Source organism: Cyanistes caeruleus, chromosome 8 (genome assembly GCF_971803275.1).
Source record: "Cyanistes caeruleus chromosome 8, bCyaCae1.hap1.1, whole genome shotgun sequence".
NCBI lineage: Eukaryota > Metazoa > Chordata > Aves > Passeriformes > Paridae > Cyanistes > Cyanistes caeruleus.
In genome coordinates, this window is record NC_141708.1 from 10,413,775 (window position 1) to 10,440,160 (window position 26,386).

Sequence of the window (26,386 nt, forward strand, 5' to 3'; positions counted from 1 at the left end):
TGGCATCAGCAACCAGGAGGCACTTGCACATCAGTTCTATTATCTCTCTTCAAATGACCATTTCAATTTGCATGACAGACACTTAAGCTGTGCACAAACTCCACACAGGCAAATTACAAGAGCACTATGCTGGTAAGTTATGTGAACATTTTACAACATTCTGTTTTAAACCCCAGAGCTTTATGAATCTCTCCACATCAAGATTAAATGTAATTTACCTCAGCTGTTTGGTGCTTTCCTGGGTAAAAATGGTAAATCAGGAACTCTCCAGCAAGGACTATAAACAGTTGTTTAAAAGCTTAATTTATACTAATCTATCTGCAGAATGACCTCTGCAAGTCTTGCTTATTGGGGGCATTCAGCACCTGCTCTTATTCTCAGGTTTGGTTTCTTTTCACCCTTTGAAGGTCATCTTCGAGGCAGGTTATCTTTTAGGCCTCTTCCTTTGTGGAGATGAGGATTTTTTTTTATTGCTTTTTAAAACAGGTTAGATGCCTGTGATTTGCTTCCTGGTATCTTTTTAATTTCATCATGGGAGTCTCACCACTGGATGCACTGTGGTTTTGAGTCCTAATTTTATTTTCTATGTAAAATGAAGGACAAATCTGAAATGTTTTCTACTTGAAGTACCAGGATACTTTCCATTCACAAGCCTGTTGCTACCAGTGAAACTACTTGAAAAGTAATTTCTGCTAAGTTCTATTGGACATATGCAGATGTCCAATTGCTGTTGTATATGTAAATCTTCAAATGATCATAAGCCATGGAATAATTAATGATACAATAGCAGAGACACATTAAAAGTATAGGCTTGAGAGGAGTATCTATATTTCAAGTATATACTTGACAGTATAGCAACGAGAAGAGATCTCCTGCCCAAAACATTTCTTTTCTACCTTTGCAATGACTTATGCATTTGTATTGAGCTCCCATTGTTCCTGTAATATAATTTTTCCATACTGTAGTTTTTTGATTTGTCTTGATTCCCAGATTGAAGAATATCCATTGTTTTGGGATTTTTGTTTATTCTATTGGATAAATATTCCATTGAATATAAATATGTTGGTTTCTATTTTTCCTATGGAAACTCCAATGTAGAATAATAAAACAACAAATAAATCATGAACAAAAATCTAAACTATTTTTGATTATAATGTTTTTGAGGAAAAAATTAAACTAGTCAGATCATTGGAGATTATACTAATTTGTACTAATTTAAGACTTTGTTATATTTGTATCTTCTTTATTTTGATTTTTTTTCATTAGCAAATCTATCTTATTGTCCCCAAAGTAGAAAGAGACCAAAATTCCATATGGCACTGTATTCCATTGTAGAAACCAGAGCGATGCAATCCACTTCAATCCTCATTTAAAAAAGCAAAACAACAAACCAAACCACCAAACCCACCTTACCCTTTATTGAATAACAATAATGTAATGTAATATACAAGATCATAACACAAAGAGGCATCAACCACCCTCATAAGGGATAAAATAGAAGTTATGAGAAGTTGCTGAAATTGGGGCAGACTAGATATTCCTTTTTATGAGTGGCATGGCCATTGACACTGAAAGAAATGTCTAGGTACCTGAACTGATCCCCTCTGTGTACAGAGGCTTAGAACATATTTGGAAGAAAAAACAAACAAATAAAGGTCTGTATTTAAATAGCAATCAGGACAGCATGCAACCTAATGCTAAAATTTTCTTCATACTAAGCAAATGTAATGTTTTTTAATCTAAACATGCCTCTATGCAAACAAAACGATCTAATTTTTCTTCTTCATTAAAGCATTTGGTTTAATGAACATGTGAAGACTTGTGTGTTAAAAAGAAGACAGTGTTGGAAAATGAAAGAACTGGATAAAAGAGACTATTAAATGGAGAAGGTTTGGACTGGATGTAGGCTCCTAGCCAAGTTACCTAACAACTGGTTTTATTCTCAGGTTTGTGTAATATTTACATTAGGGACTTTGGTGCTGTCGGAATTTGGTATTGTACAAAATTTGGAGACAGCAGAGAAGCATTGGGATATTGTTCAAAAGAACTCAGTGACTTTCAGGGAGGTAATAGAAATGAAATTCAAAATAACAAAGAGCAAGTTTTTACATTGTGAGGACTAATCATAAGATTTTTCTCATTTATGTGGGACCCCTGCAGAGGAGATGACGGAGAAGGAAAAGCAAATGTGTTAGTAGGGCATAGGATGACTGTGAGCCCTCACCTTGCAGAATTTCAGACAACACAAATAGGATCCTTGAGCCTATCAAGTAATTTCCAATGAAGACAGAAAAAATGAAATTCCATGTCAGAAACAGTGACAGAAAGCAAACCACTGCAGAGTACAAAGTTAGAGTGAGATGATATTTGGAATCCCACACTGAAACCTGGTGGCTCCTTGAGGAGAAAGCCCAGGGGCTTAAACAGCTGCAGGTAAAGTCTAGCAGGAGGATGAGATAGGGCAAACTGACAGAGACTGCTTTGGCAGCCACAGTGGAGGCTGAGGAAGGAGGTCAGGGAAACACGTTCAAGCTGAGAATTTTAGTATTCAGACCAGTTTACAAAAATGGAAGACGTGACCAACAACCTAACGAGACTGATGTATCTGCTGAAAATTGTATATGGCCCTAGGAAACTGGAATGGTTTCACTGCTTTCAAATGCAACAGGATTCCCAAAACCTGGCAGGGAGTCTGATCAAGAAGGATTTTGTATCTTTTCTTCTCCTGAAAAAATGTGTGTGTCCTTTCTGTTGTTCATTAGGTAGGCAGCTTGGTGGTCTAATGCATGAAACAAATATGCAGACAGAGATCAAGTGTAAAAATCTATTTCGAAAGCTGGGGAGTATCTCACTGACTATCATGCACCATGTGATAGCTAAATTAGGATGAAATACAGCTGAAAATATTTCAGGAAGGATAATTCTCTGATGAAATGAACAGATGTTCCCACCGTAGGTAACTCTCTTTCTAATAACTTGGTCTTTCAGAGAGCAGTAAATCCTTGGCAAAAGTCAAGGAAATGAAAATGCTGTGCACAAGCAGTGTATGCCTTAGTAGTTCACTGAATCAAGCCTTAAAGCTACTACAAAAGGCTCCATAACTTAAAGAAAATGCCACTGTTATGATTGCTTGCTTTATTCTTGGAAGGCTTGTCTTCCCTAGAAATCTGTTACAATTTAATCATGTCTGACTACCTATGGACAAAGATATAACCAAAGTATTTATCTTCTACCAGGTGAAATTCCTTTTTATCTTGGAAAAGACAAGTTAACAGGTATGACAACTGACTGTGGACAAAGATTTCTGATGATGGCATCTTCCTTATTGCAGAGCTTTTTTTCTAATGGGCCTAGAAGATTTGTCATGATTAACTTGAGACAGTGACTAACTCCCACAGACTGCTTCCAATACATCCATCTGTTTTTTTAGGTGAGGGTGCAAAGAATTTCTTTTCTTCCTGTTGTCTTTCTTCTGTATGGATTTATATTTGACATCCACAGTGCTTAATTCACTTGGGAAATTTGTACAGTAACTCAAATCACATCTCAATCTACAAATGGGTAGCTTTGCTCTGGCAGAGCCAGAAATACAGTTCCTGCTCCTCCATGCACTGCAGCACTCAGTGGCACACAGAGACAGGGTTTGACCACCTACAAATTGGTTTTTTTTTTCATTTTTCTGCAAGGTGTGAGGGGAAAGTGTGTGCCAGTGTTTGCACAGATGTTCAGAGATGGTTGATACCAGCCTGTCAGGACATGTGGAGCAGGGCAGGAGGGCAAAGGCAGTGCCTTGTGGAATGACTCCCAAACAAAACAACTGGGTGTCCAGACCAGCTGGCAAGTGCTGACAAATCCTGAAGGCAACCTAATGATTTTGGTTCAGAAAATGGGCTGCTGAATGATGGATTTGAATCTGGACCTTCCCTTTGTTCCCAATTCATCTTCCACTGAAGCCAAAGAATGAGAATGAGCAACCAGGCAAAAAGTTTCCTCCAGCTGTCTGGGGACTGTGTCACCAAGTCAGATGGCAGTAATTTAACTTTCCCCTCTCATAAGGCCGGTGTATACTGGCACAAATTTATTGTTTCTTCATTGCTAAGGATTTACTAGGTGCTTCGTTGTTCTTGGGGGGAAAAGCAATATTTCTTGCTTCCTAAATATGACCTTTTATTTCTGGGTATCTTTCAGCCATCTATATTTTGCTTGAATAAGATAAATGTGTAGAGCATTCCAGGACAAAGTCCCAGTGGATGATTAAAAAAGATTGTCCTGCATGGTGAGGAATACTTAGCTGTGTTATTATCTAAATCTTCATATAGAATACGTTCACAGAGCTGTGTTACAGCACCATATGGCTATAGAATATCACCAAATTCTATTGGGGAGAAGGATGGATTTAGGGATCCAAGGCTGTGAGAACCCAGACCCCAGGATAACATGGACCAAAACCAGTTTTTTTGCAAGTGATGTGAGCACTTTGTGTTTTGCAAAAGGGAAAATCTGCTCTAGATTTGCTCTAATTAGTCTCCTGTCTCTATGGTTGCAACTGAATGATGTGGGGCTTTTTGTGCTGCAAATCTCTTTTTAGTCTGTAAAAAGTCTGTAATTTATTTTCAGAGCAGCTGTGTTTTTCTGATAGATAGAGAAACATCTGTTCTAGTTACTGTATCAGTGTGACACATTCCTGATGGCTTTTCCACCACCTCACTGTGTTCTGCTATCACATCTTCTCCTCGTGAGAGGAAGCAGGAGGGAAGGCACCTTTGATATTTGGAACCTATTAAGGTTAAGGATGCACAGTGCCTATCTAATTAGGGGAAAACAAAAACCACTCTTTTATGAAACACTTGAAATAATAACTCTGCTCCCTGCAAACAAACAGGCTCCCTATATCATTCAAAGAAGCAGGCTAGGAAAAACATTCCAGATGAAACTTATGCAAAGTGAACAAGTTGCTTATTGGAAAATTGCACTCATAGAGTACTTGCTAGTGGTACTCTGGTACTCTTCAGATTGGAAGAATGTGTTACACTGGGTGCACAGGGAGCTAGCTTAGGACTGGTAGTGCTCATTACTTTATTAGTAATTTATTAATAAATTAAAATCAGTCATTATTTTATTAGCATCTCTGTGATGTAGGCAGTACATCTCACTTATATGAAACACATAAAGTCTGCAGATGCCACAGACACTGAGAAGAATTCAAAATGAACTTCCTGAATCAGAGGAATTGTGCAAGAAACAAAAACCTGTGATTCAGCAAGAACAAATGCAAGTGTGACATAGGAGTTGAGGATGATGGTCCATGATGTTAACAAACAGAGTAAAAGGAGTAATAAAGCAGTTCAGAAACTCCAGAGATCTTTTACCTAAAGGCAGAGAAGCTAATGTTTTGTATTAAAAAACCCTTCAGCTCCAATGCTTCGTCTGCTTGTAGGCTTCGCATGTTGCAAAATATTAGGGAAAAGTGAAAACAGTGTTAAGGATGACCATAGAAATGATCCCAGCATCTAAAGAGAGATAGACATATGAATTATGGAAACTTCACTGGAGTTTGTATAGACAGGGTTGGATTAAGTCCAGTAATTTTCCAATACAATAAGGAAATAGACCAACAGATACCTCAAAGTCATGTCCAGTCGAAATACTTGTAAGTCAATGATTTCCTAATTTTGTTTCTTTTGTAAGCTGTATTCCCACCACCCTAAGTGAAAATAAGTTTAATATAAAATATCCTATAAATGTATATTATAAAATAAATCAGAATAATTTTTTTGTACCTGAATTTAGAGTTACATTGTGATTTCCTGTAAATGAATATTAGCAAACAACCCTGAAAGCTATTTTGATCCAAAAACTGAAGGAGATCCTCAGAGTATTTTTGGAAGTATCTATAGAAATGATAGAATTACACAGAATGAGAGTGCCTGACATCCAAACTTCAGGACTTAAAAAGTTAAACCACATCCAATTTGCATGATGATATTTGCAGCCCAATAATACCAAGGAAATGAAGAAGAGTCGTGTCACTAAAGCAGAAGGTACTGTGTGAAGTTTTGAGTGAAACCTCTTAGTTGTAGGATGGGGGAAGTGCAGAGTGAAGGAGGATGAGCCATGGTCCTCAGACCAGCAAGCTCAGCAGTGCAGGATGTGGCTAGGTGGGCTGTCCCTCAGCTCTCCTGGCTGGAGCATCCATTTTCATTTTGTATTTAGAGCAATATCTGCAGGTGAAGCTGTTGTGGCACCGGCTGTCAGTCACACTCCAAAAGCTGCTGCAAGTGTTCAGCACAGTCTCAGCTTCTGAGCTGTCCTAACATCTTACTGTGCTCTTGGAAATAGATGATAGGAGAAATTAGCTTCCAGCCTACTCCTTGAACATCCATATTTTATTAAATAACCCTTTTTTCTGTCTGTAGTCTCTCTCTGCCTGCATCTACCTTTGGAAGCTTGTTAGGTAGTGATGCTGAGGCAATTTTATGCCAGTCATCCCAGGAATCGCTTCACTCCTCTTGTTACCAGCAAAGCAGCATCTCCTTTTCAGATGTGAAACCAAAAGAGAAAGAGAGAACTCCTCTGCTTAGGTATCCTACAGCACCAAGATCAATTATACAAAATCCATGCTCTTGGGCTTTAACGACTGTAGATAGTGGGGATTTTGGAAATTAGATTGAAGTAGTTAAGTGTTGCAAATTTCCCCTCTTGAGCAGCTGTGGCTTGATACGGCTGCTTAAAGGATTTTTTGGCAAATAGATTGCATCTCCTAGTGGGACTTGTGCTATGCATAAATACATTTCTAGAATCAACTACTTATACCTCTGCAATGTTCATAGACTTCCTTTCAATGAAATAGACACATGTATAAGAATTTCTGTTCATTTAAAATTAAGTAAGGCATCAAACCGGAATGAAAAGCCCATATCTAGCAAAAAAAAAAAATTAAAAAAAAAATCATACGGCTTTTACTTTCTTTGTAAATTCATGAATTTTCTTAGTGCCTTGGCCTATTTAATGCTAGCTAGGTGTCAATCAAATGCAAAGCTTGCTTGCCAGTGGGAGTGCTCTGGAAGGAAGAGGTACATCTTGGAACATCTTGCATTTAAAGAGTGATGCCTTCAGCTTTCCAAAGTTGTCTAATTTCCTTTTAAAGAGGTTCTGTAACAAACCCAACAGCTCTCTTGTTTCAAACAGAAGCAGAATTAGGGAATGCTAGTTGGGAGAAAAGGGAGCCTGAGGGAAGAAACTCCACGGGCCAACAATGAGAGATCTTTAGTCATTATATTTATGTTTAAGTCGATCATTGAGCTTCCAGAATACTGATAGGTTTGGCTGCAGTTTTGGCAGGTCTTGCAGGATTGGTTTTGGTTTGGTTTTGTTTCTTTTTGTGTATGTCTGTTTTACTTTCTCTGACCTTTGGAAAGCCTTGACACTTTATATGCATCCAAATAAAAGGTGCTAAAAATCTGGTCACTTATTTGGTCCTGAAACAGAAAGAAAACTCTTCTGAAAATACTGTTTTCATAGTAGCAGCTGGTATCAGGCACAGGGCCGGGGAACCTCAGCAGTTACAATTTCGAGTCTTAATAGCTTCTGACATAAATAGGACTGGCTGTGAGAAATACTTCCATGGTTTGCATGTTGAACACTGTTGATGATGCACAACATTGTGACTGCACCACTGTTTTGCCTTAAATAACTTCCTCACTTCTCTTTCAGTCTTAGCATAGTGATGCCAGTTCTTCTGTCAACTTGGGGAGCTCAGTGGCAGCCACTGTGAGATTATCTGTGAGCTCATTAGTGCTGGCTCCTGGAACATCTTGTTCTTCATCTGCCAGCTGTTATAGCATCTGATCTATTTTCTTGACATAGCTGGGCTAAATAAATAAATACCTCACCCCTGGCAAATCCATGCTCACACTTGATATCTACCATTTCCCACAGAAACTTTTGTTCTTTCATTGCTGTTTTTTTTTCTCCTCCATCCTCTCCCCAAACCCTCCAAGTATTAACTTAACCTAGAGCTTTCTAGAAATATTTTCCTAGGTGGGTCTCCACCTTGGAGAAAAGAATGGTGTTCTCTTCTCCCTTAGAAAACTCAGGATCTGTTTTCAGTTGTGCCACTGTGCTGTGGTGGCGCTGAAACATCCAGTCTTGAAAGAAAATAAAGTAAGGGACACAGATGGGTCTGCCAGCTCAGAGCCCAAGAACAAGGCTGAAATTCAGTCCAAGCTCTGGCAAATAAACTGTTGCCATTTCTGATGGAAAAGAAAGGGTTTTAATTTCATTGGAAAGCCATGTAATGGTGCAAAGAACAGAACTAAATTCTCCAATATCATATCTCCAATGACTCTGAATTAGTAGAGTAGCTTTGTCTTGCTCATTCCTCTATTTTGGCAGCAAGGATCTCATTCTGAGTCCCTCCATGTAATCACAATACTTCTGTTTCCCCAAATGATCTATTACATTAGCAGAAGATAACTACTCCTTTTTCATTAACTCACTTAACACTGTACTTGATTAAACACGAAGGGCCTGGAACTTACACACACATAAATGTATACATACATAATCAGTCTGAGAAATCAGATCTTCACACATTTTCTACTTGTTTGACTTTCATTGACGAGGGCTGAGGCATTTTAAAAGGCAGGGAATTGTCAGTTGTCACTACTCTGTCACAGTAATTTGGAAGCCAGGCAGCAGAACTCAGGATTCCAATTGTGGTGATATGAAAGCTGTGTTACCAATTCCCAAGGTAAAATTTCAGTGGGGAAATGGTAGAAGAGCCTCCTCTGCAGAGAGATTGCAGCTAAGACAGAAGAGTTTGAGCAAGCAAAGGAATATCTCAGTTCACTATGAATCCACTGACAAGGGGAATTACTGCCTTCATTTTGCACTCCTTCTATTAATACAGCTCCTTAATATCTCTTCTCTATGGCTTTCCATAGTAAAGCTCAAAGCTTCCTCCTGCCTTTATTCTAGTCCTTGCTTACATCTTCATATGGTTGTCATCTTTAATGGATCCAGCTCTCATGATACTACCACAAGTCTGTACAATTTGGAGTTTGTCTTAAATCCTCAGCTGGAGTCTGAGGCTGTGGAATCAATTTAAATTGTATAAAATGTGAGAGTTTCTAGCCCTGCTCACAGTTTGGAGTTTGTGCAAAATGTTCTGAGCAAAGACCACGTTGCTTTCCAGAGCTCCGACAACCTGGGAACGTCATCCTTTGAAAGATGGGAACAAGGTAGCTTGGCAAAGACAAATTCAAAAGTAGATGTCTGTTTTCAAAAGATGACTGAAAGGTCTGAGTCCTGTGGAGTATGACAGGAGCTTTCTCTGTCCTGTATCTGCTTATGAGAATCTCCCATCTAGTCCCCGAAGCAGATGAATGGTGCTCCCCAGTAAGTAGCAGTGATCTGAAAGGTGGGTTTCAAGCACCTGAGACAACCTGTGACCTGTTGTAGGAGTCACCAGCCCACCTTTCCTTTGCATAACAAGAGGGCTTGGGGTGGGTGTTCAGCTGCTGCTGGCTGCAGACGAATCCCCGGACTCCACTTTGCAAGTGAGGTGTGATTGACTCGAGTCAGTGCTGGCACACCCAGCCAGCACTCCTGTTTCATCCAGGGTGCTTTGGCAGCAGTGCCCCAGCTGCTGCTGCAAAGAGGGAGTGAAAGAAGCCTTGAGACTCAGAAGGTTAGCAGTGAAGGAAGAGCAGCACATGCCAGGAAAAATTAAAAAAAAAAAACAAAAAAAAAAAGAAGAAAGCAACAATAACATCCATGCATTTTTGGTGGCAGCACTTTGTGTTCAGCAACTAATGCAGCAAATACTGCCCAGCTGGCATGGACGGAGAAAGTCACAAATAACTCCATTGACAAATTATACTCAATTTTCTCCAGGTATCTTTCCCCATTTACAGCCTCAGGAATTGCTCCCATGTGACAATAACATTTGTTTTTTAACAGTGTGGATTTGATCAGCATGTCTGCTCTTGAAAGATTGTTATTAGGGTTGGCTTTCCCATCCTAGCGAACCTGTAATTTCACAAATAACACCTATTGCAGCTTCATCTTAGGAGAGAAAAGAGAAAGAAAAAGCTGGAAGAGAGCAAGGGAGTAATTTCTATCAAACAAAGGTTTGGGGCCAAATTCTTAGCTACTGAAGAATAGAGAAGCATCCAAGGAATGGCACAATTCCCAGCTGTTTCTCTGTCTTTTTCCTCCCCTGACGCAACAGGTGCTATGATTTATCCAAATCGTAGACAATGACTCCAAAGTGGTGCTCAAGTGTTGGTCAGGAGTCCTTGCATTTATCAGAAAAGATAATTCTTCATCCTTGGCTCATTTTGAGTTATTTAGCTATTTCTTCAGATAGCAAATTGAACTGCACTGTATATAATGAAGCATGTATTAATATAACACTCTGTCTAGATAGTCATGAGGTGGAAAAAATTAATGTCTAGCAAATTAATTCTCCCCACCTTCATCTGACTGGAAGGGGGATCTGCTCAGAAAGGCCTTGGAGTGAAATATTTTTCCTTTCTTTTGTTCTTTTAGCATATCTGCTCCCCATCACAATGCTGTCAGAGGATCGATAGCATACAGCTTCCATAGACACAGGAGGAGCATCTCTGAACCTGATCTTGTCTGTACAAGCCAAGGTGGGATAAAATAGTAGGAACACTATCTGCATTGATACATTTCCTCTTCACACCCGTATTTACAGGTAGTTTTTGATGAAATTAACTTTATACCCTCAGGTAGTAGGATTAGTTAATGCATAGTTTGGGGGGTTTTCTTTCCTTCCCTCCCCTTTACTACCTCTGGGGTCTTACCTACAGTATACACTCCATTTCTCAGTTACAATTTAAGCCTGTGTGTTGTTGTGACACTTCCCAGATGATTAAAGCACATTAGAGCATTGTAACGTGTATTTATAATCACCTTAACTGCCGAAGAAGGATCTCAACATATCAATATACATAATATATCCAGGCCTGTTCCTTTGATGTCTCTCTCAGCCTGGTGGGAATATCCTGACCTCTGAGACAAATTCTTCTGAATCCCACTAAATTTATAGAGAGAAAGGTATTTCCATAGGAAGGTGTAAAACTAGGACCAGAAGAGTCTTTTGGGTTTCAGAGTGATTCCACCCACCTGGAATCACAAGCAGGCATATCGTTTAAATTCTTTCATGAACTTCTCAGCATTTTTCATCTTGAAAGTAGCTTGGCCTTTCTGGGAATCCCAGAAGGGATTTGAAAGGGCAAAATATATTCAGAGTATTTGATGATAGTGACTGCACAGCTCGAGAATAGAAAGCTATATTCTGTATGATGTTTGGCTTTGCTCCTGCCTTGAATGCAGCTGGAAATCTTGTAATTGGAAATTATAAAATAAGGACTTTAAGGGGAAAACCCTCAACTTTTCAAAAGCATAATATCAATCCTTTCTTCTCCCAACGAATACATTGGGTTTTTGTTTTTTTTTTTTCCCAATGAATGGTACCTTTTGATTTCCAGGAAAGAAGCTCCAAAATATAACTTCTTTCTCTTCTTCATTCCCCACAAAGTTAAAATTCTGCTTGTCAGAGAACAACAGTAAGTCCCAGGAAACAAAAAAAAAGGCCAGGGGGAAAAAAAATGTCAGGGATAAAATAGTCTCTGGAACATGAAGAAGAAACTGAGTTTTTACTTGGAGACATTTTTTTGGTATGAATAATAAAGTGGAACATGGGTAGGTTGATGAAACAACAGGTCAAACGGCATTTAGTGTTGTTGCCATCACTAATTCTTATAATGAGCAAGATGATTTTTATTTGCAGGAAACTCAGCAAAAAAAGCACTGAAATTATTTCTAATATGCATTTTTAAAAAACATCAGCAGATTCTTGCTTGGCCATTAGTTAAATGCAGTTCCATTCCATGAAATTTACTTCATTGCAATGGTCTATTTTTCTTTTTGAGCTGTTCCATCATATCTTAATATAAACACTGATTTCTGATTTCTTGCTTCTCCATTTTTTATTCTATGTTTCCTTGAAAGAAAGAGAGCGGGAAATTTTTACAAACTGTAGCTCTGATTTTAAATATCTTGCAAGTCTGAGTTTTGCCTGTGATGGTGGGGTGGATGGGGAAGTTGTATGTGGTACATAACTCATACATGAGTTAAAGAACACACAGCCATCACTCAACAGTGCCCACCTCCCAGGCAGTCAGTCCAGCCACGCTTTTGTACACACAGATTTTGTTCAGTTTTGTGCTGAAGTCAGGCATGAACATTAACAGAGGTCCCTCAGCTTGTTCTGTGAATGTGAGAGGTTTAGGTGGGTTAAAGGGATGCTTTTAGCTATTCCCTCTCCACTCAATGCCTGAAGGAAGCAGCATATGGAAGATGTCTGCTCTGTCAGTATTCAGTTTAGTGCACTTAGGAATTTTTGGTATCTTTTGCCATCACCAGATGACTGTAGAGCCTAATTCTTTAATTTTTATAAGGAATCAAATCCCCATAGTCTTAAAGATGGAATGACAGGGAAAATGGATTCAGTCCTTTCATTTGCTGCCATAGTTTTGAGAGAGTAGTCAGAGACAACTCTGGCTTACCTGAGGGGGGCCCTTGAACTTGTCTGCATGAGAATTTCCTGCTTTGCTCAAAAATGGTCCTAAGGGAACATTAGAATAGTCAAAAAAAAAGAAGAAAGAAAAAAAGAAAAAAGAGCAGGTATTTATAAGAATAATTGGTTACATGCTGGTCACATCCACTCCCTTGGCAGACCTCATGAGATACCCTCTAGCTGGGAAACTTTGCAATTCAGATCTCCCTTGGACAACGTGTAGCCTTAGCAGTGAGAAATATCTAACTGATGAAGTTGAGGCTATTAAAAACACTACTGTGATTGAAAATATTTACAAGCAAGTTTTGATGTGGTGGTTGACAGCACAAAGGGTTATAAATATTTCTCTCTCTTTTTCCTCTGTCCTCTTCTACCCACAAGCTGGGGTCTGCTTCCAAGTCCCAGACAGTATAGTCCCATAAGTATATTTTAGACTTTCTTTGGGAAAGGGAGTTTGCATTTTTTGTTGTTATTATTTCTTTTTTTTCCAAGTGGAAAGACAGCAAGCACTGGAACCTCTTCTGATAATAAGATTTTGGGACCGAGTCCATCTGTCTGTGTTAATATGCTACCCCAAAAATGGTAAATTTTAACAACACTAACTGCAAGCAAGGTCCAGAAGTCCTTTTCAGTAATTACATACTTTTGGTCTTTAGAAAACACATTTGATAGCCTGCTGACCCTAGAGAAATACCATTTTATAGAGGGAATCTTTACTAGCAGTAATTGGCCAGCTGGAAATTTCCCTTGGGCAAGTTTAAAACACATCTTCTTTATCTACAATGGAAAAGAAGTTTATCCTATTATCCTCCCAGACATAAAGATGTACTTTAGCCTCACAGATAACTTTAAAAACATTCCCATTATAAAGAGCTCTGCTTATGGCTGGGAAGGCTCAATATGCTTAATAATTATCTCACAGAGTGCATTTGCAGAAAACTGGGAATTTTGTGGATTGGCAGTTCATGTATTTCTCAGCCAGATCAGCCATTTGCTGTCACATCTCTAAACTCTTTGCAGCATTTTAACAAATAATTAAAATACCAGGTCTGACTCTCCACTCCATTACTAGCTTTCATAGTGGTGGAACTTTGAGCATCTCTCTCACGGATATTATCTGTCGCCTCCTGGAGGAGGGGGTAAATCACAGAAAGGCCCTGACTAGCAAATTGAACGTTGCTAAAGAAAGTTTCAGATGAGAACAATATTTTTGAAGAGAAATACAGAGAAGAGGAAGAAAAAAATAATTTCCTCATCAGCTACAAGTCACCTCAAGGATAAATGATAATATCAGGAGAGAAACCAAGTTACTTTAATTTCAGCACGAGATTTTAATGAAAAGTGTATTCTTTCCCCTGGTATTGTCACAATTAGTTTCTAGGAGGATAATTGGGATCAAACATGATTGATTTCAGGTAGGAAAGCAAGCATCAGGGACAGATGAACTTTTGAGCTACAAAGCTCTTTTTTTCTTTTTCTTTCTCTTGTCATCAAGAATAGTAATTAAAAGGAAGCATACCTCACCTGCCTTCAAGATATGATATTTCAGCAGAAGTGTCCCTAAAATTAATGTTGTACAAGTTTTCTACCAAATCTCAGCATCTATTTAACTTTTGATGTCTCTTTTGTGCTGGTAACCATATGCACATTCCCTCCATTAACAGTAAGACCATTCATGGGACTGTCCACTGCCTGTGGCTGACAGGTGTGGGGAAGCCTGCGAGGACAGGGAGCCCTCCTGCTGGCCTGCTGTTTCACTCATGTTGCTCATCCAAATGAAGGTTTGGGGTCTGCCCTGATGCAGGGGTGGGATGGAGATACAGGTTTTAGGCAGAGAGCCTGTCCCATATGATTTTGTCACGTTGCTTGGCAGATGTAACAAAACATTTTAGTCACAAAACCATTGCCTCTTTAAACACTGATGGGAGGAAGGCTGCTCTGGCAGTGTTCAAGGAGGAATTTTCATCAGCTAACTACTTTCCAGCATTTTCACTGAGACTAACACTTGCAACAAACCCAACCTGATGCATATTTAGCTGATGTGTTTTTAGAGCTGTTCTCTAGGTAGCTGAAACAAGGGTGGATCTGTAGAGTGAAATGTTGCTGAAAAAGTATGTAGAATTTTCAGGTATTTCAGGGAGCTTCACTTTGGATCAATTTAATGGTATCCCATAAGCTGAAAGCCTGTTAGCAGCTGGAGCAGCTTGGTTTCATGCTAGAGGAGCTGAATTCATATGCTCCAAGGCAATGGTTGTGATGTAAATTAAAACTCTGGAAATAGGGTTGATCAAGCAATTAACTCTGTGTTAACAAGATGTTTTACTGCAGATGCAGTCTTAGATACTGCCTGCTAGCAGCAGACTTCTGATGTGGACACTTAGTCTTCTCTTTTACTGTCTTAAGATGTTCTCTGTTGAAAATTCTGACCTTCCGGTTATACAGAGCAGGGTCTCCTGTCATGGTTTCATGATGGGCTTGCATTTGCCAAATGGAAGGAAAAAAATCCCACACCATTTGTTGTTTTTAATAGCAACTGTTGGCAGTGCAATGGCAATTGCTATGTGAATCGCTATGAAAGAAGCTGTATCCATTATTGAAATTGTTTAGAAAGGTGCAACTTTTGTTAGATAAGTCTGAAAGCAAGTTTGGAGAGTTTCAGCTTGCTATTTTTAATCTAAACAAGTGTAATTTCAAGATCCAAGAGACCAAAACCCATATTATTAACTTCTAGAAACATAAATTGTTTTGTCAAGTTATTAGTGGAACTGGCAATTTGTCAGGTTTTTGTAAACGCTGACATGACGTATACATACTTAAGTGATTTTACTCTGCAGGAAGTAGATTAATTCACACTCCTTATTGCCCCACAAACTGTCATCTTAGGGAGATGGTTTATTAAATTTACCTGCACATTAAATTGTGAGTAATGTCTTCTTATTTGATATGTATAATTTGTGCTAGTAGTGAGAGGTGTGTATTTCGAACATTATGTACAATGAGGATTTGGCTGCAATTAAGTTAAATAGAGGATGAGGAAACAGTGGATATGGAAGGCATTTCATGACTAGTCAGTTCTTGAGTCTCAGAAATGGTAAATAACCTGGGAGGTTCTGAGATTTCTCTGGCTATCAAAGTTAAACTGTCTTTAGGGAAAATAGATTGTTCTTAAGAGCAGTTTCTGAAGACGTTGACTTTCTGCCATTTCTTCAGTGAAATCTCTTCACATTTACAGTATACTGACACATGCTTTTATTGTCCTGAATGTCTACCAGAAGAAAATTTTGATTGGAGCCTACCACATCCTTCTAATTTAATGGAAGTATTAGCAATACTAGCCTGGTAATGTCCAGAAGCAAGGCCAAAGATAGGGTAGTAAAACTCAGCTCTGCTGAACTAAAACTGATGATGCAGATTCCTCTGAGAATGAATCCTTGCACCAGTGCTTAAACACATTCTTCCTTCGTCTCCTTGATGGCTCAGAAGAGATTGTAAGTTACTACCCAGTTGTGTGGAAGACATTTACAAAGTAAAATCTTCTAGACAAATCTTTAAGGAAAATTATTTAAATTTTGATGTAAATGATAGAAATGAATGAATTAATGATTTGGAAAACTTCTTAAAAGAGCTAATGCAAAAAAACTTCCTGTAATGCAATGTTCTGGCTGAAAATTAACATGCAGAAATCCAAGACAATTAAAAATTATAGTTCCCATAGCTACTGTAACTCATCTAGGAGCCCGGTTAGGTAGTCCTTGATAAAAGTGCATCTGTCTGAGTCTAATTTGGAGTTTTGGAGATGGACATGTTAACTCCTTAAGGGGAAAAAGGCAGGTAAGAACTTGGGATTTTAGTTGTCCTCATATTTCTTCAATAAGCATGACATGACTCAGCTAAATTTTACTTGAAAGGTCATCACCTGGACACATTATTGCAGGAAGAAAAGGCTTCTCACTTCAAATGAAGGAGTCAAATTGCCTGCAGGGGACAGCCCAGAGGATTCCATGGGGATTTTCATGCTGCAAGTGGATGCATTGTCTGTCTTCTGCAAACCACAAATATCCTTTCTCTTGGGCAAAGTGATAACATGAGAATGAATAAACACCAGTTAACATTTCCCTGCCTGTGATCAGAGAGCCATCACTCAAAACCTAACCAACTGCAACAGAGAAAAATAAAATTAACTGTTGGATGTGTGTTTTAAGCAAAAGCATCTTCTGTGCCTTTGGAGACAAAATAAATCTTATTGTCCTGATGATAGTCTCTGAAATTTGGTGGTCTAGATAGTTCAGGGAAAATTGAATCTTCTATATTTGACAGGAAAATTATTATACTCTGTCAGATTTATACAGCTCTTTCATAAGGAACACTTAATACTTCATACGGATATTACTTTTCCCATCAAATATCACTTTAGGAAAAGTTAATAATTTAGGAACCTTTATATTAAAAAATGGCTAATTCAACAGATGCATATGATATCATAATCAGACATTGCATGAAACCTCTAAAACTTTTCCCTCTTGCCTTGAAAGAAATCTGGTGTTTGTACCAGACTATCCCAAGTCTGATGATCCTGAATTTCAAGAGCTTTTTAAAGCTATCATACATAGGATAGATGGTTCCTCCTGTCAGTATAATTTTGTCCTGAGATGGCCAGCTTATTCTCTTCACACTTTGCTCTGATCTATCTCTGCCCTCATTAGAAAAAATCCCAAGCTGTTCTTCTCTCTAAGCCTTGATTTTCAGGTTTATCCAAATTTCACTGGCACAAAATCTCTGTAATATGTATCGTGCTATCAATATTGCTTGAAGAAGTAATAAAATAAACCTCTAATATAGTTCTTAAAAGCAGTGTTAGTGCCATGTGAACATGACAAAGTTTTTTAACTGTTCAAACTGTGAGTATTTTCCTGTTTTGGAAGCACCAAATAACTCAGATATATAATAGAAGATTTGTGAGAGGGGAAAAAATTAAACTCCATTAAGATATAATTAATTCAATTTTTTTTATTTTTTATTCATAAATTCTTGCTGAATAGAAGCCTGGATGGGTCTCCATCCTTAGAGACAAATAGAAATTAAGATGTATTTTATTATACTCAGCATACATGTGCACATATGTACTTAATATTTATATAGATGTAATAAGTATGTACATGAATTTCTTCTCTCATAATTCACCAGTCACCCTGAAAAAAACAAACTGCTGTGAAGCTCTGTTGTTGGTGGAACTGGATTTGGAAGGAATAAATATCCAATGAGTTGTGTTTTAGGACATCACTTAGGCTCAAATCTCAGCCTGTGAAGTCAGAGGAAAATCTGGATAAGATTGAGTAAATAGAAGATTGTTTCTGAAGTGCCTTCCATGGGAGCTTAAATATTTCATCCTTGACATTACAAATGTTCTTGCTCCATCAGGGACACCATTGCCAAGTATCCTCATTGATTCTCAAGGAAGAGAGCCGTAACACCACTTCAATTTTCACTAATCTATGGAAGAATACAGCACATTAAGTGGAATTAAGGGATGCATGTCTCACATTCCCACAGCAGCTCCTGAGACACCCATCAGTCTGTGCCTTCTGCTCTGCACAGCCCATGACAGATGAATGCAATACAGGAGCTGTGCTGCTGTCCAGCTCAAGCTGAATGTCACCAAGAGCCAAACGCACACATTTGATCAGCCTGGGGTGAGGGCTGCTGTTAATTATTGCTGCTCTTGAAAATCCAAGTGACTTTGTATCTCAGCAGGAGGTAAAGAAACTCACACATCATACAAAAGGTGGGTAGGTAAAGCAGTGGGAAGTGGGAGGTTTTGGTAGACAAGACTTCCTCCAAGAGACATTTAAAAGTGTTTCTCTCCATTTACCAGGAGCTTAGGCACTTACTTTCACAGTATTACCTTGCTCAGTACTTAAATTATGAATGGCTTGAATTTTGCTGTGCTTTTTTAGGATCTATGAGTTGTATCAATAATGGAGTACAATACCTGAAATTTGTAGGGTTATGAATCATCTCTCTGGAGATTGCTCGCTTGATTTGATTCAGAACTAAGGAATAACTTAAAATAAGGATCATAACTGCCTGTGGTAATTGATGTGACTTTCCCACTTCTGTCCTGTTTGCTGCTAGGCCATAAACCAGCCTGGAAATCTGAGTTATGGCAGATACTGATAGGCAAGCAGAGATATTCTTTGGGAAATCTGATTCCAGGTGAAGGGAAATCCAGGAAAGAGGTACGTAGTCAGCTCCTGGGGGCAGTATTTGCCATTACTGTGTGCACACTTGCTGCTCTTCGGACTGCACTAACCTCCCATCCCACCCCACAATCACCACTGATGATTTATGCCCTTCCAGCCACATCCTGGGTCTTTCAGCATATTACACTACATTTTTCATTGCATTGCTTCACTCCAGTCAGAAAAATGACAGTAGCTGTGTACAATCAGAAGCAGCTGCAAACATGAAATGCAACCCCCTGGAGGAAGTTGCTCGCTTGAGCTGCAGTTGAGGGAGATGGCACTGACCTTGGTCTGTGTCCCTTTAAAGATGTGGAGTCATCAGATCTGTTGGTTTGAATCAGATACCAGCAGGAAAAAAAATAAAAATATAAAAAGACATTCTTCCAGAGCTCTGAAACACATTTACTAAGAGTCTAAGCACCATATCAAGCCTTGAAATATGTGGTCTAGTGAGTTTCTTAAGGATATTTGGCCAGCACAGAAAACATTCAGTCATCCTAAACTTCAAGGATTGAGGAAAATGACTATCAACATGTGGAGGAAAACTGCAAGGTGAATTAAGCCCATCCTTCTGCCTCGTGCCTTGGCTGGACAGAAAACTGCTATTAAGAAGAGTCAGAGAGTCAACTGCTCATGCCAGTAAGGGACCTTTGCCATTAAATACAAGCCTGGGATACATCTTTGCTAGCTGGTGTTTTGCTTCACCAGGCCAAGGGTTAAATCCAAATCACTGATAATGAAAATTTTTCTATAAATATGCAGTGGTTATTGCTATGCTGACAACTTTTTTAATATCCTGCTATGATTAGTTGACATGCTTATCTAACACTTGCTATATTCTCATCTAAACATTTCATTCCTTCACTTTATGTCTGTTTTTTGATCCTGTGATGCATCTGAGACAAATATTAAGAAAATTCAGTTATTCTGGAAATCAAAAGCTTTCCCCTCTTCTTTTCCTCTTCTCTACCAAACCACAGCCACATATGTAGAAGTTCTGAAAGCAGACAAGGAGGACTGGAAACCTTTGCATGTTACTCCATGGTTGAAGAGTCTATATATCTATCTATCTTCTGTGCAGAAAAAAGCATATGTTGTGCCAAAAAAAGAGAGCATGGCTGAATCATCAGTGAGTTTCAGTAGAGGAACACCAGTTTCCAAAGCCAGCAGTACCACGTGTCACAGAGACAACGCATCACTGGAGTGCTTCTGTTGCCCACCCTGACTGCCTGGGATTGCACCTTTCAGGAGGAATAAAGGACAAAAGATGTAACAGACAACAGCACAAACAAAAAATTTGGGTTACAGGACTGACATTTTTGGAAATGAAGGATATAGAATATTTTTTATCAAATAGCAACTCGCTAGAATTCAGCTACATCAGTTCAAATAAAAAAGAAATATTTATAACTTCTAGGAGGGGAAGAATAAGTGAGCTTTTGAAACACTGCAGTAAAATATTTTTTTCTCCATCTTGATTGGTGTAACATTTCTAATTTATGCTACAAGTTTTTTATATTTTCATATTTTTATTATGATTTTCTGTAGTAGGAGTGTACAAGGGGACTCATAAGGATTTGGCTGTGTTTGAACAGGATTCATACTAATGCATAAGGGGAGCTGGTATTTTTGCTTTTCTGCTCCTAGCTTCTGAACATATAAATACAGTTGTATTTCAATACACTGCAGTGTTATCTTGGTGTAAGACAAACTGTGGTTGTGTTGACCTGCTTACACATTGCCTTCAAGCAATGGAGCAAACTCAGTGCGGTTATAGTTTTGTCAGGAAAAAACTAAATCATAGTTGCATTTAGACTAATACCACACAGTTAAAGACAAGTTATTTTCTGTGGTGTACTGGATCTGTATCCAAAAGCTTTAACTGGTTTTTGAATGTGGAATGCCATGTTGCACAGACACTTTCAATTAAATACATGGATCAGATAGTTTTCCCTTGAGATACAGTTCTGGTTCCTGCCGTGGGATTGTTTGTTAAGGCTTCTGTGGCACTGGCCATTGAGTGGGTTTGTGCATTTAAAGATTGCTTCCTTTAGGCTGAAGCAAATCAGGAAGTTTTATCAGGAGATGCCAGACCGGTGGTGCAGTCTGAGCTGGAACTGGTTTCCCACAATTACAAATTACCAACTTACTGCCTCTGTGGAGGTGAGCAGAGACACAGTAACAGCCCCCAAGGATGCTCTCAGCACAGCGAGTCAGTTCAGTTCAGTTCCAGCACATCTCCTTCCCTTCATAACTGGGGTGAGCCAGAATCCAGCATCCCAATTACTGGGTACCAGTGGGAGGTGGGAACTCAGGGTGCAATAGGTTAACTTAGAAAAGTGTGAATAGGTTCTTAGATCAGCTCACTGAGAGCTGATGCCATGGCATAAAGGAAAGCAATGCTGGTCTTAATGTTGGCTGAACCTATTCCTTGTTGGCGAACCAGGGCATGGTATGAAAACATCAAGCAAATAACCATACCTAGTTATTGATTTTCTCTTTTTGATTTTCATTTTTCTTTCCCCCTCTGTTCAATGGCTTCATGGAGAAAGGGAGCATGCCAAAACAAAAGAAAATATGAAATGCTGTGGAGATCAGTGCAGACCTCCCTAGGGTTTTATTAACTGAGTAAATGACTTGAATGTCAGCAGCTAAAAGGTAAATTCTCAAGTCACAGATGATGAAAAAAAGAAATAAAAGAAAAAAAAGAAAAAAACAAACAAAAACCCACCTCACATAGGAATGAATAATTGAATTTTGCAACAGGCATATGAAAAACTGAATTCTAGATTAACTCCAATGGCTGCAGTTTGGAAAGCAGCTTAATACAGATAACAGCAGAATAAGAAGATGCAGCAATATGAAGGGAAAAAACAGGTACATTCCAGAAGAAAGGATGTTGAAAGCCGCATACAGAAAAGAGAAGAGACTTGGAAGTTTAACTGAGGGGAAAAGTAAAGTAAAAAAATCAGAAGGCATCCTCTATTCAGGTGCATTTCAGGATACCATAAGTATTCTAAGCAATCTTGTAAGAGAAATGTTGTATAAATCAAAGAAGGTAGTGTTATTGCTAGAAGGCTTGGGGAACGAGGGCCTTGCTCACAGCAGTGTTCAGGTTTGAGGAATAAAATTGCGAAAACATGTAATCACTGTTGAAGGGAAAGCAGTGCTGAGCAATCACAGATTAGTCCTGATTTCCAAGATTCAGCTACACTAAAAGGAGTAAGAAAAGTCAGACTTATTTCTCCCTGATAAAGATAAGAGCTCCATAGAGACCTACACATTTCTGATAGAATCACCAAAGAAGCCTGAGAAAATGTGATCCAATTATATTATTTAAATAACCTGCAAGTGGGAATGTTTGGCTGGATGTGTTAAAAGGGAATTTCAACTGAAAGTCTTGGATTTCAGAATTAAATTGGCAAAATCAGAATATTACTTTTTGATGGGGAGGGTCAGAGAGAGAAAGAGAACTATGGAGCTCAAGAGTAAGAACAAACAAATCTCGAACAAAAAAACTCAATCTAACAAAATTGTCCTTAATCTAAAAAATCGAATCCAAAAGCAAACAAAATTGTCCTTATTGGTCATAAAATTAAACAGCAGTGACCAGATGACTCACTGGAAGTACCATCTGAGTGTGGTTCATTGCACCTCCCCATTCACATCTTACTTTGCAATGTTTTTTCTTGGTGTGTCCAAATTCACCATCTACCTAAATGCTTCCTAAGAATCACAGTGTGCTTTATGGTGGAAACTTAGAGAAATCAATGTTTTATTTTGCACATAATTTCAGAGCTGTGTGCAAAAACGATCCTTTCTCTCTTTTGTCCTTCCCTTTTGTTTGCCCCCTTTGTGTGTGTGTGAGAACAACTGTAGCTTGGTACAGGTGCAGAGGGAAAAGAGGATGGAAATGTAATCTGGAAGAAGCTGTGAGGGCATGAAGAACCTGGTGAGAAATGACTGGTATCATCTGTTGTTGTTGTTCCAAGCAGCCATAGCATAAGTGACATGTGTTTCTTTTGAAAAAGTTTCTCCTATCCCATCTGTTGGCCATATGGGTGAAAAACATGGTTTTCAGCATGCCCACACCTACTCACTGGCCAACAATCTGTCCTGGCCTAAACATGGCTGCTTACTGTGCCATAGCAAATTGTTCTTAGAAACAACCAAAGGAATCTCTGCCTGTGAGATGGGCTTTAGGAAAATTTTGAGAAAAATGAACATATGCAGAAATCTATTTTGAGCCAGTGGGATTCTTTAGCTTGCATTGCTGCTCTTTCACGGGATAGAGAGAGAAATTTTGCTGGATTTTCAGCCAACTGGAACAATTGAGATAGTTTTTTGAAAAGAGCCTGTGCAGAGACTTGGTATAAAGTAGGTTGGCCCCATTTCCGATTAGAAGAAACCAAAAAGGGGTCGCATCTTAAAGTCCATCTCAGATTTTATGCTGGATCCATATGCATTGATTTTGGGCAATGTAAAGGCTGCTTTTAGTGGGAATTTGCCTTGCATATTTATGCCTTTGATATGCCCTGGAGGGCAGTGCTGCTGTCCCCAGAGCAGTATTCTTCTTGCTGGAGCCAGAGCTGAAGAACACACTTGAGCACCATCACAAGTCCCCACATTCCTGATGGATCCATGCCCTCCACCAGGTAGTTCTCTCCCTACATATGTCATGCATCTGGGAAAAGCAGCTGACAAGAAACTTTACCACAGAAAGCACAGTGCAGACATATGTTCCACAATTGTAATGGATTTCATCAAATTAAACACTCCTCCTTCCCTCTTTCTATTCCACCAGGACACGGCATTCCTGCTGAGACTGGAGCTTTCTGGAAGGAGGTGCAGCCGTTCACACAGCACGGAAACAACCACCAAAATCCCTAATTGTGTGCCTTGTGAATGAATCTGAAGACCTGATCCAAACCTGATTAGTATACTGGAAAAAATAATTTAAAAACTCCTTACTGACTTGGCTGGGCGTTTCCTCTTGAGGTTTGGACCTTGGCCTAATTTATCAGTGATGTTTTTCTCCTAAGTATCAAATAGTGCTTTTCACACTTGATATTCTTTGTGTGTTCCTTTCAGTCTGGTGAAAGTACATTCCCATTTACAGGGCAAAAGTTTGAGTTCTTCTAATAGTGACTTTTTGTAATTGTCATCTGTGGATGTAATGTTTTTAGATAAGTTGTTCTCCCAGTACGAAAATGTCATTGTGGTTTTCAAAAACATCACAATTTTAAATTTGCAATTCAATAAATCATTTCAGTCTTTGTGTGCTGCAAGTCACCGGGCAAGTGATCTTTAATGCCTTATGCATTAAAAAGCAAAGAGAACTGAGAACAGAGTCTCAAATTCACAACTTGATAAGGTTTGGAACATGAACAGCACAGCTTAAATGTGAAGTTTAGGGCCCAGAAAACCTTGACTGTAATGCTATTATCTTGCTTCAAAAGCTGTAGAAATCAGGAAAGACTTGCACATGAAAAGCAGTTAACAAGGAAGAAGCTTCTTCAGCTGATGCCTCATTTGAGAGTCTGAATCTACTAATTCTCCTCCTGACTATCTTCAGCTGTTTCATGCTGTATTTCAGAGGGTGGTTTCTTGCTGTTTCCATCAGGTGTGCCCCTGCTTTTTTTGAGGAGGAGGAAAAGTAAAGTATCAGTCAGACTGCAGAATGCTCCTTATGCTATGAAGTTGTGCATCTCCATATGTAAGATTTGGAAGTCCCTGGATGGTAAGTAGTCTGAATCACTCATTACTCTCTTAATCATAGATGCAAACTGCAGGTGTCTGAATTCAGCCAAAGATGCACTTGTGTATGCTCTAAATACAACTCTAAGTGGCTATAAAATGTCAGTATTCCCTATCAAGGAAGTATGGAATAATATATGAAATGGAATAACACTTTGGTGATTCTATTTATTTCTGGCCTTCAAGTGATAATTTTTTTTCAGGGTTACATGAAAATTATTGTGTGGTTATGAATATATTATTGCTGTTGGAAACAATAATTGCTGTTGGAAGCAAATTATCTCTGAGCCTACATGCGTGTTATTTTCCTCTTTGTTTTAAGGTGTGCAGAAGTCTGTTTTGCCAGAACAAAGGGAATGCTGTTTCTCTGCATTATTTCAAATAAATCCAGAGTCCCTGTTTGCTACCAGTCATCCTCCAGCACTAGAGAGGTGTTATGATCCAGTTATTAAAATTATTAGAAGTGCCTCTGCTCAATTTAAAGTGCAAATGAGACCATATGCCAAAGTTAATAGTATGGATTTTGTATAGTAAATATGAGAGAGGGAGAAAGAAATAGAAAAAGTGGTGGGTGGAGAGAAAGAGTGACAGAGACAGATTAAATAGAAAAATCACCACTCTGTGGATCCCAGTGGTGTCCCATTGATCCTCTCCATCTGGTCTTGGTGGTGAGGGGTCCCCCAAAACCACGGAGTTCAATGGGTTAATATACATTTGGGCTGGGTGGGAAGGCCCAAGTACCTGCCCTGGTGGGGGCATGTTTGACAGAGTCCCTTGCAGCAGGCTCTGGCTCTGTTGCAGCCCTTGGCATCACGAGCAGTGCTCTGCTGCAAGGCCTCAGCAAAGAGTCTGGGGATGTTTGGGGGTCTTTGATGGATTATGGCACCTCCTCCCTCAGCTGCCCCTCATGGGAATGTCCCATGGATGTGGCTTTCCTGGGGTGGGGGGGTTTCCAGCTGAGCCAGTTCGTGTGAGGGAGAATGGGTGCTCACTGCCTGTGACCAGAGGTTATGCCACCAAAACCAAAATTCTCCTCTTCCATTCTTTTGGGAGCTGTATCTTGGGAATGTTGCATTGACCTTTTGTTATTTCCCCATAGAAGATCAAAGAAATTGCCCTTAAAGGTCAACTTAAAAGGAAGCAAGAGAAGGAGCAAAATGGGTAACACCACATCCCAGTGTTCCTTCTTGGTCTGGATTTTCATGTTCAAAATCAGAAGGATACTTTTTCTAAGAAAAAAGGTATCAATGTTGGAATCCTAATGACCAAGAGGTCATAGCAAAAGCTGGAATACAGATTTTGGTTTTGAAAAGAGATTAAACCCCAGGAAGGTTTGAAACAGATAGAACCTGTCAGGAAGCACGGGAGCTATTGCCAAAAGTATTTTTCCTTTTTTTTCCCCCTCTGGTTACCCTGCAGACTGGTGCACTTTTCACAACAAGGGAAACATTTTTCTAGGTTGTTAACTAACATTATGAACATATTTCGTTCTGGTGGAACGTGAGATTTTATTGCTGTTACTCCCTCATGCACAAACAAGACTGTGAAGGAAAAAGAAATCCCATCATAATAAAACAGATTTATTAAACTGGGGCTATTTGCTTACAGACTGAAGCTGAAATTAGAAAAGGCCTTGTTCCCTTGGATAACCTGGTTCCGAGACATACCTTTTATTAAAAACACCTACACGGTCCCCTCTTTCAGTGGAGTTAGAAAATATTAAAAACAAACCCAAAAAAACCCAAAACAAACCAAACAAAAACTCCATCCAACCTAC

General features: G+C 39.0%; 1 protein-coding gene across 3 annotated transcripts in view; it reads left to right on the forward strand.

The window, feature by feature from the left end:
• LOC111931297 (uncharacterized) overlaps positions 1-26,386 on the forward strand; it is a 197,953-nt gene that overhangs the window by 124,731 nt on the left and 46,836 nt on the right. Inside the window, exons 1-2 of one of the 3 annotated variants that reach the window (XR_015289650.1) lie at positions 23,657-23,850; positions 24,476-24,592. The gene's annotated coding sequence lies outside the window, so the exon portion shown is untranslated. Of the gene's footprint in view, positions 23,851-24,475; positions 24,593-24,931; positions 25,023-26,386 lie in introns of those variants that run through there. The other 2 variants (XR_002865500.2, XR_002865501.2) reach the window with 2 other exon arrangements.